The following is a 17096-nucleotide window of genomic DNA, read 5'->3' on the forward strand; positions in this document are numbered from 1 at the left end:
CAGTCACTGCAAGGAAACAAGTGGACGAGGATAGACATTTGCACTGGGCAGCAGAAAGTGTGGAAACAAACAGTGTCAAGTTGAACGAGGCTTTATAGCTTGTACTTTTCAGTGTGCAGAGAAGGCAGGTACAACTAACACAAAGTGTTTAAATGACCTGCACCACAGAATCAATGCCAATGCAAACCGAAGGTTACAGAAGAAGAAAGACTTTTCCCACCTGGTTAACGTTGTGAAGATGTGGCGGGTCGGTTAGGCACCAATAACTACTTAGTGAGGGTTAGACAAACGGTTGTGGTTTAGAGGAAACTGTCTACACAGCATACGTGACATAAGTGACGTTACGACAATGGTGACTTTTCAACCAACCAGTTTTCTATGTATATTACAAAAGAGTTTCAGTTCCAACCACTGACTGTGTAAAAAGATGGCCGACATGACAGCTCTACCCTCTCTATCGCCCCCTGCTGACTGGCTGCAGTATAGCTCATAAAGCCCGCCTCCTCCATGTTAGCAGATGGGACATGAGTCAAACTATAAAATCTAAATACACGTCAAATACATTTTTCTCTTTCTGTCATTATAGTTAGTTCTTATCATGCTGATTTATGTCCAAGTGTTCATTTTTCTGACAAGTTTACTTTTAATTAGTTATTTGATGCTATAAAAAGGGGGTGTGGCCTCATGATTGACAGCTCTGTGGACAAATGGGGCTCCTGCAGCGTTCTGTTCCCGAGTAGCAGAGTAGAGGAGGAACGGCGAGAGGAGACGTAACTAACACTAACACTACAGTCATTGAACTTTCCATCAGCGTGAATATCTGCTTCAGACCGACACAAGAAGCTGTTCTGCTGTTAAACACGTCGACGGGACAGATCTGTGGTGTTTTGGTTTTTCAGTGAGTTCAGTGCGTTTTGGTTAGAGGCAGTGCCACCCGCCGACATCTACTGTGCAGCTCTGGCTCCTAATTGAGGTCAGCATCATAAGATGGTAGCGCCCGTCACAGGGGATATTTTGGCATCACTTTCGTCCATCTTTATATACAGTCATTGGTTCCAACCGCCATCCAAAGTCTCCAGGATTCATTTGTCCACCACAATAAAGGGACCTTGATAAACTTTGCATTGGCGTCGTTTCTGTACTATGATTACATAATATGCTGTTAGCAAGCCCTGGTCATATCACCTCATGTTGGACCACATTGTGCAGGTGATGTATTTGTAGTTTGTTGTGAAATAAAGGTAGAAAATGTGTGCGAATAAAACGAGGCAACGTTTTCAGGAGCTTCTTGTGCAACAGGGAAACGCATTGTTTCTATTTCCTTCACTCTCATTCAAAATTTAGACCCCGACAGTTTTATCGCATCAATCAAATCAGTCACATCCTTACGTCCCTTAAAGAATGGCCAACAAAGTAGTTCTGTAAAAGGTCAAATCTGAAGCTTGCATGAAATGACCCGGAACATCAAAGAAGAGGTGTAAGTTAAAAGAGACAAACTGAATGTATTCTTTCATAAAGTGGTGTAAAGACTGGATGGTCACGTTTTCATTGCACAGTTCTTACAGAACTGCATTGGCATTTGCTCTCATTTAACAGCTCTTTGGGGTCTCCGGAAGGAAACTTTTTAATATCATTCAACTTCCAGTGCAGAGTGCTCAGCAGGCTCATGGTCTACATGTCATTATGGAAAAAGTCAGCGTTCTATTTATTTCATTCGGGAGCTTTTCATGCCACCAAACTCTAAATGTTGCTGAGGAGAGTTTCTTTTGTGGGAGGGAAAATGTGTCAGGCACAGTTTAACTTTTAATAATGAAACACCAAGGGGAATAAAGGCTACTTAACCTTTCTCTGGACCGCCTCAGATCTCTTTATTCTGAACAAAACCTTTTCTAACTCATACATCAGCAGCTAAAGGCTTTTGTTATTTCCATTCGTCTCATTATTTTCAAAGAATTTCATGTTTTTTTGGCTAAAACTAACCAGACAGTTTCACAATAAGCATGTGATAGAAAGGAAGAAAACGGGCCGGTAAAAACAACAAAGGGTACATTGAAACAGACACTAAAGGGATCCTATGACCAGACACAGTTAAGTTCTCATTTAAGGGTACATTTAAATACAAACTAAGGGATACCTTAAAACAGATGCAAAGGGATAACTTGAAACATATGCCAAAGGGCAACTAAAAAGAGATGCTGAAGGGCACCTTGAAAAAAAAACAAGGTAGCTGTAATGCAGCACTAAGGGCTACCTTGGAATAGAAGCCCCAATGGTACCTTAAATAGACACCAAGGCTACGTTAAAAAGATGCCAAAGGTTCCCTTAAAAAAGATGCTAAATGGTACCTTATGAAGACACCAAAGGGTACCTTAAAAAGATGCCAAAGGTGACGTTAAAAAAGATGCTGAAGGGTACCTTAAAAAGATGCCAATGGTTCCCTTAAACAGATGCCAAAGGTGACTTTAAAAAAGATGCTAAAGGGCACCTTAAAAAGATGCCAAAGGGTACCTTAAAAAAGATGCTGAAGGGTACTTTAAAAAAGATGCTGAAGGGTACCTCAAAGAGATACCAAAGGTGACGTTAAAAAAATTGCTGAAGGGTACCTTAAAAAGATGCCAATGAGTACTTTAAGAAGCTCCAAAGGGTACCTTAAAACAGATGCTGAAGGGTACCTTAAAAAGATGCCAATGGTTCCCTTAAAAAGATGCCAAAGGGTACCTTGAAAAAGATGCCAATGAGTACTTTAAGAAGCACCAATGGGTACCTTAAAAAGATGCCAAAGGGTACCTTGAAAAAGATGCCAATGAGTACTTTAAGAAGCACCACAGGGTACCTTAAAACAGAGGCCCGATAGTCTGTATTTGACTACCTGGAGGAAGAGTTGGGTCTTTGTATCTGCTGTTTTCAATGTCGGTTTCAATGCTGAGTCATTATCTGGATGTGACTTCTTCAGACTTTGTCATTGTTTTTATTGGAGAGTTTAAACTTCCTGTGATCTGACTGCTGTTTACCTCCTCAGCACTGGTTTGAGCAGAGATCCCCGCTGCTCTACATGTATTTTAAAAAGAGAAAAAGCTGCCTGACAACTGCTCGGGGCTGTTGTAAAATCCCTGTGAAACGAGCTCTCGAGTGGCTCATTACTTAGCTATGTGTGTTGGTATGGGAAGAAGTGTTGTTGGCTTTGATTCAGACACTTGTTGGCGTTCCTCGAGAATACTGCAGAGTGCTAAGTCATGTTCATTTCACCAGCTGTGTCCAAATGATTTATAGCGGGAGGATAATGTGTCGCTACAGAAATAGAGCCTGAGGGGGCGTCAGGGAGGGAGTCTCAGGAGGACCAGGAGCCCACCGCGGACTGAAGACGTGGGTTTGAGACCACCTCTGGAGCCTGTCCGTCAGTCCAACAGTCGATCAATATTCTCACTTCAGAGAAACTTACGAGATAACAGTGAACTCACTTCCCTCTATCGTTCTCTGTGCACTTCCTCTCCATGCATACATCCCTGATTTGTTTGTTCTAACTTTCCCGTCTCGTTTAATTCTCCTCTCTCCGTCTCTCTCCGTCACGATTCTTTTAACCGCCTCACTTTAAGAGCCGTCTTGTTTTATCATGTTTTTACATTATTCAAGGTAAAAGCTGACTGGAGATGGCACTCTGCACGCAGCATTGTTTATACTGGTGGAAGCAGCTACGTTTGGCGCTAAATACATCATGCAATAAATTATAAAATGGAAGCAGAATTGTCAAACACATTGTGATGTAACTGGGATTAATAAACAGACTAATGGCTCAGTTTTGTAACACTGGATGAAATGATTTTTGTACCAGACGAGTTGTTGTGTTTGATTTACTGTCATGCAGTTGTTGTCTGTTGGGCTTCCACATTTTAAAGACACAACCTGAGGATTAAGACGAGGCTAAAACCAAATGGATGTCGTCACAGGGGTTACGTCTGTTTGTTACACAAAGTTTGTGGTTAGAATTTAAAACATTGATAAGATTGGGAAAGATTTAACTCTATAGCAGCTGCACAATTATGGCTAAAATGATGATCACGATTATTAATTTAAGGGACACAGTTTTTAAATTGCACTTTCACATTAGAATCAACAGAGCGACACTTTCAGTCCATTCTGTGCTGCGTTCAGGCTCATGTACAAATTTAGCATCAAGTTAAGACTTAAAATCAGATTCTTTATCTGAATGTGGTGCATCATGGGTAATTTTCGGTGTCTTTGGGAGTACATGTCTCTGTTCTGGATGTCTGACTCGACGCTGGAGGACGGGGAGCAGCTCGTTCTCCCTCTCGGCCTTCACACACTCATCATGCTGCACTTTGTGCTGTTTTTTCAGCTGCTTCAACAAGTTAGTCGTGTTGCTTTGTGGCGCAGACGCAGGTTTCATGACCTCTCTGCTGATTATTGTTTCTTCTTAACATCACTTAAACCTGAAACACCTCCAAACAAGCGCTGACGAGCCGTTTCAGAGGACCGGTGTTTCAGTTTAACGAGTGACTCGCTCTCTTCCTGTTTCAGCGGAACAACAAGCAGCGTTCAAAGCGCGACTGAGCGTTAGTCGCCTTCATGACACGTTTGCACAAACACTTCAAAGACGTGACAGAGAAGTTTATTTTGAGCTCGTAATGAAAAACAGCAAAGAGACATTCATGAGGACGGCTAAGTATTCTCTTCCTGTTTTCAACAGCTGCTGTAACCACGACAACCACAGACACATTCGGCTGAAAGCCTCCAGTTATCATGGTCACTCGTTGAACCGAAACACCGTCTCTGTTGTTTTCTTTTCACTCTAAACTGTCGCTGCGAGGTCGGCACTCACCACATGACACGCCGGCTCCCCCAAAAGTGAAGCTCAAAGCTCTCCATCGCCCCCTGGGGGAGGGGCTGTTTGTTTAGGGAGCGCTTTATTTGATGTGCAGCAGAGTTTTCTACGGGCGGAGCATCAGGGTCAGTCATGTTTATTTAAGCGTGAGAAGCCTAAATTGTGATCAGGTTTATATTTGAATAATTGTGCAGCTCTACACGACACTATAAATGTATTATAAAACTTTTCCATCACAGTTTTGAGACTAAAGCTTGTTGTAAAGCTTATTTATCGACTTTACTTCCTGTAACAGAGGTGTAAATGTATATTTAGTCGACGGTCCGGACTTCTGAGTGACGGGGCAGAATTCCAGCTAAAGATGGAAACTTTACAGCCCGCTTTTATTTCCCTCTGTTTCCTTTTTTTACTCCTCAGCCGTCAAATCGCTCGCCATGCTCGGTCAGGCGTGAGGGAGTATCGATCAGACCACACACACACCGCACAGTGACCATCTGCTCCCACGTGTCAACAGTGTCAACTCATTCTGTGTCAATAAAGCCACTTGTCAATAAATATTCATTTCTCAGAGACCACTTCCTCCTCGGTCTCCGGGGTGGGCTCTGTCGTGTTTAATCTTTCATGCAGACTCCATAATTTACCTGAAAATGACCTCTCCTGCAGCGCACACAACAAGGGCTTCTGGTCAGTAAGGAAGCCCAGGACGGACATAGATGAGGTTTTTCTCCCTCCGTGCGGGTCAGGAACACGTTCAGGATATGAAACTTTGCTGGTCTTTGTTTCTTAAAATAAATAACCAGCATTCACTGCCTACTCATACGCTTCTACCATTTTGTATAAGACCAGGACACCAGCAGTTTTAGCCAGAAAACAACATGTTGAACTGATAAGGGCTTCTCACAGATGTCACGAAAGGAGGAAGTCAGCTGATGTTGCACAAAAGGCCAAAGACAAAGGCGGTCGGATGGACGAAACCAAATGTGGACCTTTAACACAGAAGATAGCTGCTGGTTTCTCACTCAAACATGTAGCTGTGCACATAAAAGTGTGCTTTCAGTGAGAAAAGTTTACTTTTACGGTACAAACATTCCCTTCATGGCTGCAGACTGAGTTTGGGTCTGTTCCAGTCCATCACATTCTGGAACACGTCGTATAATCTGGCGCCAGGTCTAATCCTCAGATCGAGGCTCTTTATTGAAAAAAAGCTTGCACAGGTGTCTTTTGGTTCTGATCCAGACTGAATCTGGTGTCACATAGCATCCACAAACTGCAGCCCAAAGGAATTACCAATGAAATGCTGACAAAGAGCTCCATTATAAGATGAAGGGAATTGTTATTTGCATCTTAAATCACTGTCTGCACCGAAAACACAACCATACATGTGGTCTGTTACGACCCGTATTCACTTGTGTCGTCGTCGGCTGTGACGGGACAGAGTGAAACACAACGCCCCCTCACAACTCTGAATGATTCTTTAGTTAGAAGGGAAACCTCCAGCCAGGTTGGTTGATTTGTGGTGAAGGCAGAAATACGAAAACTGATCCAAATATTTTCATGTTTTGGATGAAATGAGTCACAAAGAACTGATAAGACCCCACTTATGGTTTTAGGTTTCTTCGTCTCAATTAAACCAACTAATGGTTGAAAATCAGTAAATCAGATTTCCTCTTCCTGAGAAAAAGAGCTGCTGCCTCTCTTTTCTAATCCGACCCCTGGTTACCCATGATTCAGTGTGTGTGTGTCTGAGTGTGTGTTTGTGGGTGAGTTGAGTCCATCAGCACAGATGACGTACTGGGGGGGTCATGATCAAGATGGCCGACATTACCCTGTCTGGGGGAGTTGGATGTAGGCAGAGAGAGAAGGTCAGCGTGTCGCCTGTGATGTTGTTTTTCCTGGGGCCGGTTCGTTCGCACGCCGCTGTTAGCCGAGAGTTTATTTGTGTTCAGCTCAGGTGTCACAGTTTGTGTTGGTCTCTAAAGAAAAGGCGTCACTCATAAGATATTCAAGCAGCTCTGTGTCGACTTTAATCCCTGCAGACCGTACTTTCTCTGCTATTGTATTTTCATTTAGGCTCCTTAATATCATCTCGTCTTGTTCCTCAGCCTACACCTCTGTACTTCCACCGGCGCCGTGACCTAATTCTCCCCCCGGGGATCAATAAAGTTCATTTTATCCCTCCAGTGTGGGTTGTTCTTATAACTGAGTGTTCTCACTGAGTGGATGACTTTTAATTTGATCCGGCTTATTTATCCTCCTCTGTATCTCCATCACCAAATAATCATTAAAAACCCTCCGTGTGTTCCCGACGAGGCTCAGGAACGAAACATTTTACAGAGGTGAGTGAAAGTTGCAGAGAGGCAGCACGAGTTGCAGAAGTAGTTATGGAAGTTTAAGAAGTCTTTGATGTAAAAGCAGAGGCAGAAGAAGCAGTCTGTAGTTAACAGTGTTGGTGGGAACGCGTTACAAAGTAATCCGTTAGAGTACTCTACTTTTTTGTTGTAACGAGTAACGTAATGCGTTACTTCTGCAAGTCAAGTAATCTGTTATTTAGTTACTTTTTCATAAACAGTAATCTACTATGGCTGAACAAACAAAGAAAAGATGGATGACTACAGATACAACTTCAACAAGAAGTGAAAATCCACAGAAGAAGAAACAAACTCGACGCTCAGATGAAGCAAACAGTCTGAAAAGGAAAGCGACCGTCAGCCAGGAAAATCAAGAGTTACAACCGGAGCGACCGTGGACGTCTGGTTACATCGAGAAGTTTGCTCCCACAATTACCGTTTATCGTCATTGGGTGGCGCCCAAGAGAACAAAACTGAAATCTTCGAGATTTTCAGTTTTAGTCTCCCCTGTGCTTTCTGAGTACGGTCGGGACGCTGAAGTAGGAAAGGTTAACGCTCGGCTCGTTAGTTTCCTTTAGTGGTTTGGAGCAGGCAGCGTGTTATCGCCATCTGTTGGAATACAAGTCACACTACTTCAAACATGATGCATTCTGGGACTCTGGACAGCAGATTACTAATTTGTTCGTGGGCAAGCTGCTGTGATTTTAAATTCGATCACATCATCACAGCTCGAACTAATAATATTTCACCAGGTCTGAACGACAAATCAAATTTGAATTGACAAGTGACAGCCGTTACTCATACGTGGTGAAACCAGTAAAACCAGCACTGAGAGCGGACTGGGAAGAGAAGACGTGGAGCTAGAGGTGAATTTACTTTGAACACAAACAGACTGAAGCTTCTACTGTGCAGAGATAAAGTGGGGCGCTCCTAAAGGTTTTTTCCCCTTTGGTGTTTTAGCAGTGAGGAAAAAACAAAAGACCTGTTATCAACACACACACACACACACACACACACACACACACACACACAGTTATCTCCCTGTGGACGGGGTATTAGGTTGAGGGAGCCTCTTTTGTGTCTTTGGCTGAACATTGGACACATGTCACATTCACAGCCTCCCGGAGAGCTCATAACTCAAACTAAACACACACGCACGCTTCACACACACACACACACACACACACACACACACACACACACACGCACACACACGCACTCAGACAAAATCAACCCCCACATTGAAAAATGTTTTCAATACGGCAGTTGAGTTATTGATCAGTGCAGCTTTTAACATAATGTTTTAACCATTTATAACAGCAGCGAGTGGGAGGGGGTGCTGAGACCTTTCTGGCACGTGCACAAACACACATTCAGAGTAAAAGACGCACACACACACACACACACACACACACACACACACAGAGTTGGAGGAGCATCAAAAGTGGCACTACCATCAGCAGAGGAAATGAAGCCTGCAAACACAAACACACAGACACACACGGAGCTGGAAATATGGGAACAAGCTGAAATGAATGCTGAAATAATTTAATGCAACACACACAGTCGGTAGTGCATCAATATGGCTACCACCAGCAGTGAATGCTAGGCTAATGGAATGATGAATATCAGCTCTGTGACACAGTGTATTCCAGGAAAATCAACCCCCTCGGCAGCTATTTCCTCAGAGTCGGGTCGGGCCATATTTCTCACTAACTGCTCTGATGACAGCAGAGACTCTGTGAGAGGAAGCTGGGTCAACGATGATTAAAGCCGGGTCTCCACCTTTTATTTTCTCGTCACATTACGGGACGAGTCAAGGTTTGTGTTGTTTTCCAGCTCTAATGGGATAGCAGCTTGTTGACACTGATGGAATTTCTCATTTCAAACAGCAGCTATCAGAGAGTTCATGGTTTATCTGAGCGCTCATCAGCACACGCTCTCTTATTTATCAATACTGCACTGATGTGTGTTGGTGGAGATGAAATGCTTCAACACACTGGTGACACCGTGTCCTCACTGATGGCAAAATGCTAACTTAATTAGCATCAACAAGCGAACGGTAGACAAGCAACTCCCTAAATTAGTACTTTTGTCAATGGAGTCTGGTGTGTTTGCAGAGAGCGACGTAACGTCTGTGTGTGGTTAAAAAAGGTAAAGGTAAGGTAACAAAAAGGTCTATCTCTGTAGGGATCCTTTCTGTCATGTTGTCACACACTTAGAATAACAATCTGAGCCTGTCAGTGGAAACAACAAGAACTTTGACCCATCAAGGATTATGTTGCAGCCATTACAATCTATTGGATGACTTATTGGAAAACTTTGTACCTGTTTGCCATTTAAACCCAAAGTTTAAAAATACTAGAATTCCCCTTAAAGGGCCAGTTCGCCGATTTTCAACCTCAGTCCGATCATGCTATCATGAGGAGCTAATGCCGTTATGGTAGGAAAAAATGCAATTTGGCTCTGTGCCTCTGGAGGACGCTGTCCGCTTCTCCAATGGGCGCTGGAAAGCCAGGGAGCTCGCTAAACTACACTTCCTCAATCTATGATGCCGCCTCCGATGTCATGTCTCGTTCAGAATCGTCAGGTTTGAAATGTAGACTGCAGACCTGAAGATGTTTCAGACGATCCACCGGTATATTCTCGCCGTATTTCAGATTCTGTCCCGCTCTGAGCCGTCGCCTGCAGCTAAACGGTCGTATTGCACTCCAGCATGCTGGGTGTTGTAGGAACGTAGAATTGGCGAAACCACGAGCTGAACTTTCTCCACAGCTATGGCGCCAATTTTAAATATTATATAGGAGAACTGCTCCTTTAAGTTAAGTTTATCTTTATAATGGTGGAGAGCAAAAATGTGAAGACTCTAAATTTACCGTTCATTCTACGTTCAAATCCTCAGCTACAGTAACGAGTGATCGATAGTCACCAGGAGAATGACATCACACCTACAAGCAGCCTAGAGGAAGCATCACTAAATGGATTAGCTAATGTTGGGATGATAAATGCAGTCGGTATTTTAGATACAAGATTCAGATTCCCTGTCGGCCCCCTGTGGCTCCAGTTGGTGTCTCTGTTTCCTCTTGTTTGAATGCATTTCCCGCATCCTCAAAGACCGCTCCATCCGGCTACTACTGGACATCTTCCATCTAGTAGTAGTGAAGTCGATTTTTAAGGTGCTTCCTCTTTCTTTTTGGCTGCAGGAAGAAAGATGCACCTTGTTAAATGAAGTAAATTCCACTTCACTGCACGCAGGAGGGAATATTTTTAAAGGACAGAAACTCTTTGAGGCTTCTGGACGCGTCTTCAATCACACATTTGGTGCTTTTTGTATTCTGTTTATTTTTCAGGGAAACATTGGCTTACACGAATATGTGACTGGAACACGCTAAGTAAAGTCTCAAATGTAAAAATGATGATTAAATGACAGGTACAAGGCTGGGAGTCTACTTTTAAAACACATCAGAGCAGCAGATTCAGGGTAAATAAACCGTCTTGGAAGCTGTCCTGGTAAATCAGCCTCGCTTCCAGCAGGAGAAGCAGGAGATCCAGGCTGCTGCCCTCTCGGTCCCTCCGGCTCCAAACAGCCTCGTATCACTTCCTCTCAGCACAAAACCACTTCCTCTCGGTGACCTCGTGGGTCACATGCTGCATGCCAACGAGCTCCCGTAACGAGAGCCCCTAACGACAGCGGCTAATTAGCATCCCTAACGAGGCAGCCCGTCGGGCCGGCTGTCACTCTGTATCGTTGCAGCGCGCTGGCCGTGTGGTTGGCATGTTTCAGGCATGTCAGCAGAATCCTGACGGAGCCGAGGTGATGACGGGTCACGTGACAAACTGCACGCACATATTTTATAGGTCACATCTTTTTGCTCTCCTCATTTTCATCATACTCCCTCTGCACACAGCGAAATATTTACAGACATTGTGAACATGATTTGCTCTGAATTGAAAGTTATTGCATTTTCAGCACTCTCTCCTTTTTGTTTCAGACTAATTAAAGCTGAACTGGATTGGCTCAACTCTCCGAGGAGTGACTGAAATCCATCCAGTCAGTCAGGACTCCAATCAGCAGATTTATCTCGTTTGAATTAGAGCATCAGGGTTTTTCTATCATTCAGATTCATTTTAGATCTGCAATGAAATAAATTATCTGCAGAACATAATTCTGACTGTGAGCCAGAGGAAGTGAAAGAGGATGGAAAAGCACAAAGACTTCAACATAGTGAATAAGAAACAGGAGGAAACAGTGCACTCGCTTTGTACCAGACACACTGCAGTGTACAGATACTACAAAGTTACACCAAACTGCATGTCTATGTTTAAATCACATTTAAACACCTTTTTACTTCGTTTGGGGTTGAGTCTAAAGTATTAACAGTTCATAAACGACATGAAAACGGCTGCAACATTCAGCCTCTCAGGGCAAATGAAAGATAAACCTAAATTCAGTTTTGCAGTATTTTTTAATCCTGGGCCCTATTATTACAGATGTTGGGGTTTAAATGAATAACAAGTGTGTGAGTGTCTCCAGTAGATGTGTTCATCCTGCAGCAGTGAAACAGGCTGTAACGGCTGCAACAAAATCCTTGATGGATCAAAGGTCGTCACATATGTCGGGGTCTAAAGGACGAACAGGGACATCTAGTTTTGGAATAGCTGCAGTGGATTGCATCAGCTGATGAAAGTGTGCCTGATAAAGGTACGTCCACTGACCGTTCTTCACTGACAGGCTCAGGTTGTTGTTCTCAGTGTGCGACAACATTACAGAATAATAGTTCGTTTTGTTACAGAGGAAATAACATGTCCCCTCAGGATTATGTTGCAGACATTACAGCCTGTTTCACTGCTGCAGGCTGAACACATCGACTGGAGACATTCAAACACTTTCTGTACCTGTGAGTCATTTAGACTCCAAAATATGTAAAACAGGGTTTATAATTAAAGGGATTGTTCATTAATTTAACCTTCAGACAAACTAGTTTATTACAACAACTAATCACTTATAGTTTCACAGTTTATCTAACAACAGGAATAATTATATCTCAAATGTTTTGGGTAAATCACCAAAGAGCTGCTGGGCTGCAGCGTGGAGAACACGGGGTGTTACTTTGATACATCAAAGAAAACGACTTGATTAAATATGAGTCAAATGCAAACATTAAATTGTTGGTTCTTGGACGTCCAGAGGACACGCACAGACAAAAACTCAGATAGTAAAACATCCATCGGTCCTCTGTGTGTTCAGGCACTTAACACAAGCTGATAAATCAAATGTTCCTCTGCAGATACACAGATAATCTGAGACATTTGTTTGCTCTGTAACCCCTCCCCTCAGGCTAGCCGTGTCCCCGGCCTCACACGGGGCAGATAAAGCGCACAGCGAGGCCGAGCAGATGCTGCCAGACTGCTTTAGCCGGGGCAACGTGTCGTTTCCTGAGGCGAAACGAGGCCATGATGCTGCGAAAACGCAGGAAATACCTGGAGTGAGCGCTCTGCCACATTCAGGCACAGTGTCAGCGTGCAAAGAGCCTCCAGTTCACTGGGATACTTAAAGGTTTGACTGTCATCGTGTGGCTTTGCAGCCTTTTCTGGCTGCAAACAGGAAACTCGACCAAAACAGAGCCTCACTCAGCTGGTTAGCTGTCTCACCCTCACATTGGATGTTTTAATGCTAATTAAAGCACATTTAAGCGCTCAAAGAGCATCCTCTGTGCACACACTCAGCTGGTCTGTCAGTGAGTCCTCTCTCTGAGCTGAAGACCCTGTGATGTGACCCTTTGACACCATAATAAACTAAAGTTCCTCCTCTATAAGACGTGCAGGAGACTGTATGTTCCCATGACAGACGTCCTGTCCTCGTCTCATGAAGCGCCTGTGATTGTGTCTGTGCAGCTGGTTGTGTGAGTCGCAGTATGTCAGTGTGTGTGTCACAGTTGGTTAGCTCGGTGACCTTTGCCCTCAGGCCCGAGGAATCAGCATCATGAGCGAGCCGAGCGGCTTCGGCACAGGAAGCAAACAACATCACTGTCATCCCCGCTCATCTCTCTCTCTCTCTCTCTCTCTCTCTCTCTCTCTCTCTCCTGGCTGCTAACTCGGCCGCTCTCTGCTCTGTTCACTCACTTCGTGTGCAGAGAGGCGGAGTCTTTCACCACCTCCATGTCAGAACCAGCGTGACCAGCCCGTCACTGAAGGTTGATCCTCGTTAAAGGCTCTGACACAGACAACGTTTTATCATGACGGGTTGATGACATGTGACAGGTGTTGATCATGTACAGATCACTGGTTTGCTCTGCTCCTTTATACTTTTCAGCCATGCTTCGCTCAACAACCTCTCACACCGAGAGAGGATGAAGCCTGCTGACTTTTCCTCGAGGGCGACACAAACTTCACGTTTTCAGACAAACGTGTCAACAGCCATCGATGGATTCAGCAACACTTGATGCAGACATCATGAGTTTTGTGTCGTTCCTGCTCATGTGCTCTGTTTCCAGAAGAAAGCAAACATCAGCATCGCTAACTTTACAGGCCCTGCTGACCCTGTTGTTGCCTGGTTACATGAACAAACCAGCTCTGATACTGACAGAAGGCTGGATGGATGGAGAACAATGTTTAAAGTCTCCTCTTTTCTTCTTCCTGTTCCTTAACGCTTGTCTACATCCTCTTTCACCTGTTTCCTTGTCTCTACACCCTTATCTACCTCACATGTACCTTACTGTACTTCATAACAACCTGCTGAATACAAGCCCGTCTATTCTGTCTCTTTCTATCCCTTTATTTCCCCCTTTTCCTCCTTTATTCCGATCAATGCTCTCCCTCTCTCCATGGTGAGAGTTGTTGCCTGGTTTTTGGCCGCCCCATCTGTCTCCTCTCTCATTCTGTCTCTCTCCTTTGTTTCCTCTCACCTTATCTCTCTTTTTTCCTTCCCTATCTGTTCACATCCCATTATTCCTCCCTGTTATCTGCTCCTCCCTCCTTCTCTCCCTCCTGTCTCCTCCTATACCCCTCCGTCCATCCACTTTCTCATTTATCTTCTTCCCTCCGTCCTTTTCCTCCTCCTTTCTGCTTCACCTCCTCTGAACCTCCTCCCCTTCTTCTTCTTCTGCTGTCTCTCCCTGTAGCATGCTTCCTTCACATCAGTTAGCTTCCTGATGCAGCTCTCTGTTAGCCTCCTAGCTATGTGTTCACATCCACAGACAGGTTTCACATGGCATGGTCAGCTAGCTTCAGGCTAACTCAGGCTAACTGTTTTCCTCGAGGCACTTTGGGTTGGATAACAGTCTCTTTTTCACACACACACACGCACACACACACGGGGTAATGTCATAGCCATGTCACTCAGTGTCTGTCAGTGTCCTGCTCTCAGCGTGGACGGTCAGCACAGATACTAGTCCGTCCTGACATGTCACACAACACAGCAGCACACGACACCCGCAGCAACGTTCATGACACACAATACAGATTGTTTCTGCAGCAGGGACCTCGGCCAAAGCTCTGCCGTCCCATGAGTTCAGAGAGACGGACGGGTTTAAAGATCCGACTCACTGAACCGACCATCAGTTGGTCAGAGCTGCAAACAATATGGATCACTGCTTGTTTTAAATGTTGCAGATACTTTAAAAGATGAAACATGTCATGGCTGCATCGTATCGTTCCACAAGTCCACTAAAAGTTCTTGTTGTTTCCACTGACAGGCTCAGATTGTTCTTCTAAGTGTGTGACAACATGACAGAAAGGATCCCTACAGAGATAGACCTTTTTGTTACAGAGGAAGAGGATTGTTTTAAAACCAGAAACAGCTGCTGCATCGCTCTCTTCAAACACACCAGACTCCATTGACAAAAACAGTCATTTTAAAAAGCAGAAAATGGCACCTGCTGGTCTATCGCTGCCTCAATCTGTTCATTTGTTGGTGTAACACAAATATTCTGCCTGATATAAAGTAAACATTTAAAACACCAAAGTTACACAATAACACAAACTGACCGGTCGAGGCAGCAGGAGACCTCGGCTCCTGTGTTCTGTGAGGTAAAATCACTGTTTTTATCAATGGAGTCTGGTGTGTTTGAAGAGAGCGATGTAACAGCTGTTTCTGGTTTCAATAAAGGATCCTACTCTTTAACATAAATGTCCATCTCTGTAGGGATCCTTTCTGTAATGCTGTCAGTATAATACACTTCATTACTTCGTCTGCAGCCTCTCCGACTCTGCCTGCGACTGAGAAAAAAATATTTGCAGAACTAAAGACTCAAGCTGCCGTTTATTTGGTTTTTGTCTCAGGGATGAGACGGGAACACGATGAAGCCAAATCTGCTCCATCTTTGTTCTGTTTACGTTAACAGCTGCAAACAGTCTGCAGTTTGAAATATAAAATACTGTGTGACGAGGACAAGGCTGCATGCTGCGGTGGTTATTGAAGGTTAGAAGTGACGAGCCGCCATGTTGGATGAGCGACAGGAAAAGACAGAGGCAGTGATGTTTTCGCCTCTTCCTCCCTGACAAAACAAAAGCTTTTCACACGTGTCTTTCTTAGCTCAGAGACAGAGCGCTCGGGGATATTTATGTGGGAATTGTTTCACTGTTCACACTCGTGGACATTAAACAAAGGCTCACAGTGAGCTCTGGGCTCCATGACGGTTCATCCCAGAGCTGAGGGAGGGCGGGCGCGTGCAGAGGCCTGAAGAAGGGTTTCGTTTCTGCTAGAAGAGACTCACCCTGCACAGTGAGCCTGATGCTAACTGAAATGTTCAGGTGTAGCTTCACATGTTGGGATGTTTCAGGTGTGCTTATGTCAGGAGATGATGTCAGGCTGCAGCTGTTTGTGATAAATCTGTTAAAGGTGAAACGGGCTCCTATCTAAGGCTTATAAAGATTCAGGTTGTTCGTCTAAAGATACAGATAATTTTAACGAGCAATCAAAACCTAAAAAAATAACTTATTTACAATTTATTTATTTCTATACGATGCTATAAACACTCTTTCAATGCTTCTTACACATCCAGAAATACAACCCAGATTGGGACATAAATTATATTATTAAAGGAGTGCTATTCTACGGGAGCCCTGAAGGGCAAGAGTGAAAAAAAAGATGTGATCCAATTTCTAAAGTCTGATCTGTATTTTATTTCTGTTTTTTTATTTCAGACGGAGGTGACAGTTTTTATTCATTTGGTTATAATTCAAGTTAGTTTCATTTTGACCAGGAAAAAACAAACGTTTTGGGAAATAAAAGAGAAAATTGGATAATTTTTCTCGCCTGTAAAAAGAAAAATGTAAAAAAAGAAAGTAATGGTGGCTACAAAAATACCTCCGGCTCCTTTTGTGTTTCTTTTTGATGTTTACTCGCGCACCACTGCCCCGCTTACTAAACAGGACTGAAAGCATCATTTTGTTCCTGTGTTCACATTTTAAAAGTACTTAAAGATGATCTTTTTTTTAAGTTTAAACAGAGAAAGCACTTATATTAGAAATTTGATCATGAGATTTATTTTTCTCGTTTGCCCCTCTGGGCTTCCGTAGCACAGGAATCCCTTTACAGTCGGCCTCATGATGGACTGTAAAAATAAGGATCCAAAGTGATGCAGCAGAACCAGGAGTTATACTGCATACATTCTTCTTCCTTGTTGAAACCTACATTACCCACAATGCAACTAGGCTATCAGCTGTTCAGTCTGAGATCCAGTGTGTTATGCTAGTAGCCGCTAATGTAGCCTGCAGCAGACAAGAGCAGGGAGTTTCCTTTTCAGTCGGGCCCAACAGATACAGCTACACACTGACGTACCACGAACGAACAACCTCCACATCTCGCACACTGGTTGACTTAAAACAACAACACCAGAATCAGCGTTTGAAACCTCCATTTTTGTAGTTTTAGAGTTTCAAGTCTGAACTCTGAGGTCATTAAATAA

The 17096-nt window shown here is 43.8% G+C and overlaps 1 protein-coding gene across 1 annotated transcript in view; it reads right to left on the minus strand.

The window, feature by feature from the left end:
• LOC138595705 (sodium channel protein type 3 subunit alpha-like) overlaps positions 1-17096 on the minus strand; it is a 153263-nt gene that overhangs the window by 100813 nt on the left and 35354 nt on the right. The gene's annotated exons all lie outside the window — the stretch shown is intronic.

Source organism: Semicossyphus pulcher, unplaced genomic scaffold (genome assembly GCF_022749685.1).
Source record: "Semicossyphus pulcher isolate SPU_LCO1_2020_fin unplaced genomic scaffold, fSemPul1.0.p SCAF_18, whole genome shotgun sequence".
Lineage (NCBI taxonomy): Eukaryota > Metazoa > Chordata > Actinopteri > Labriformes > Labridae > Semicossyphus > Semicossyphus pulcher.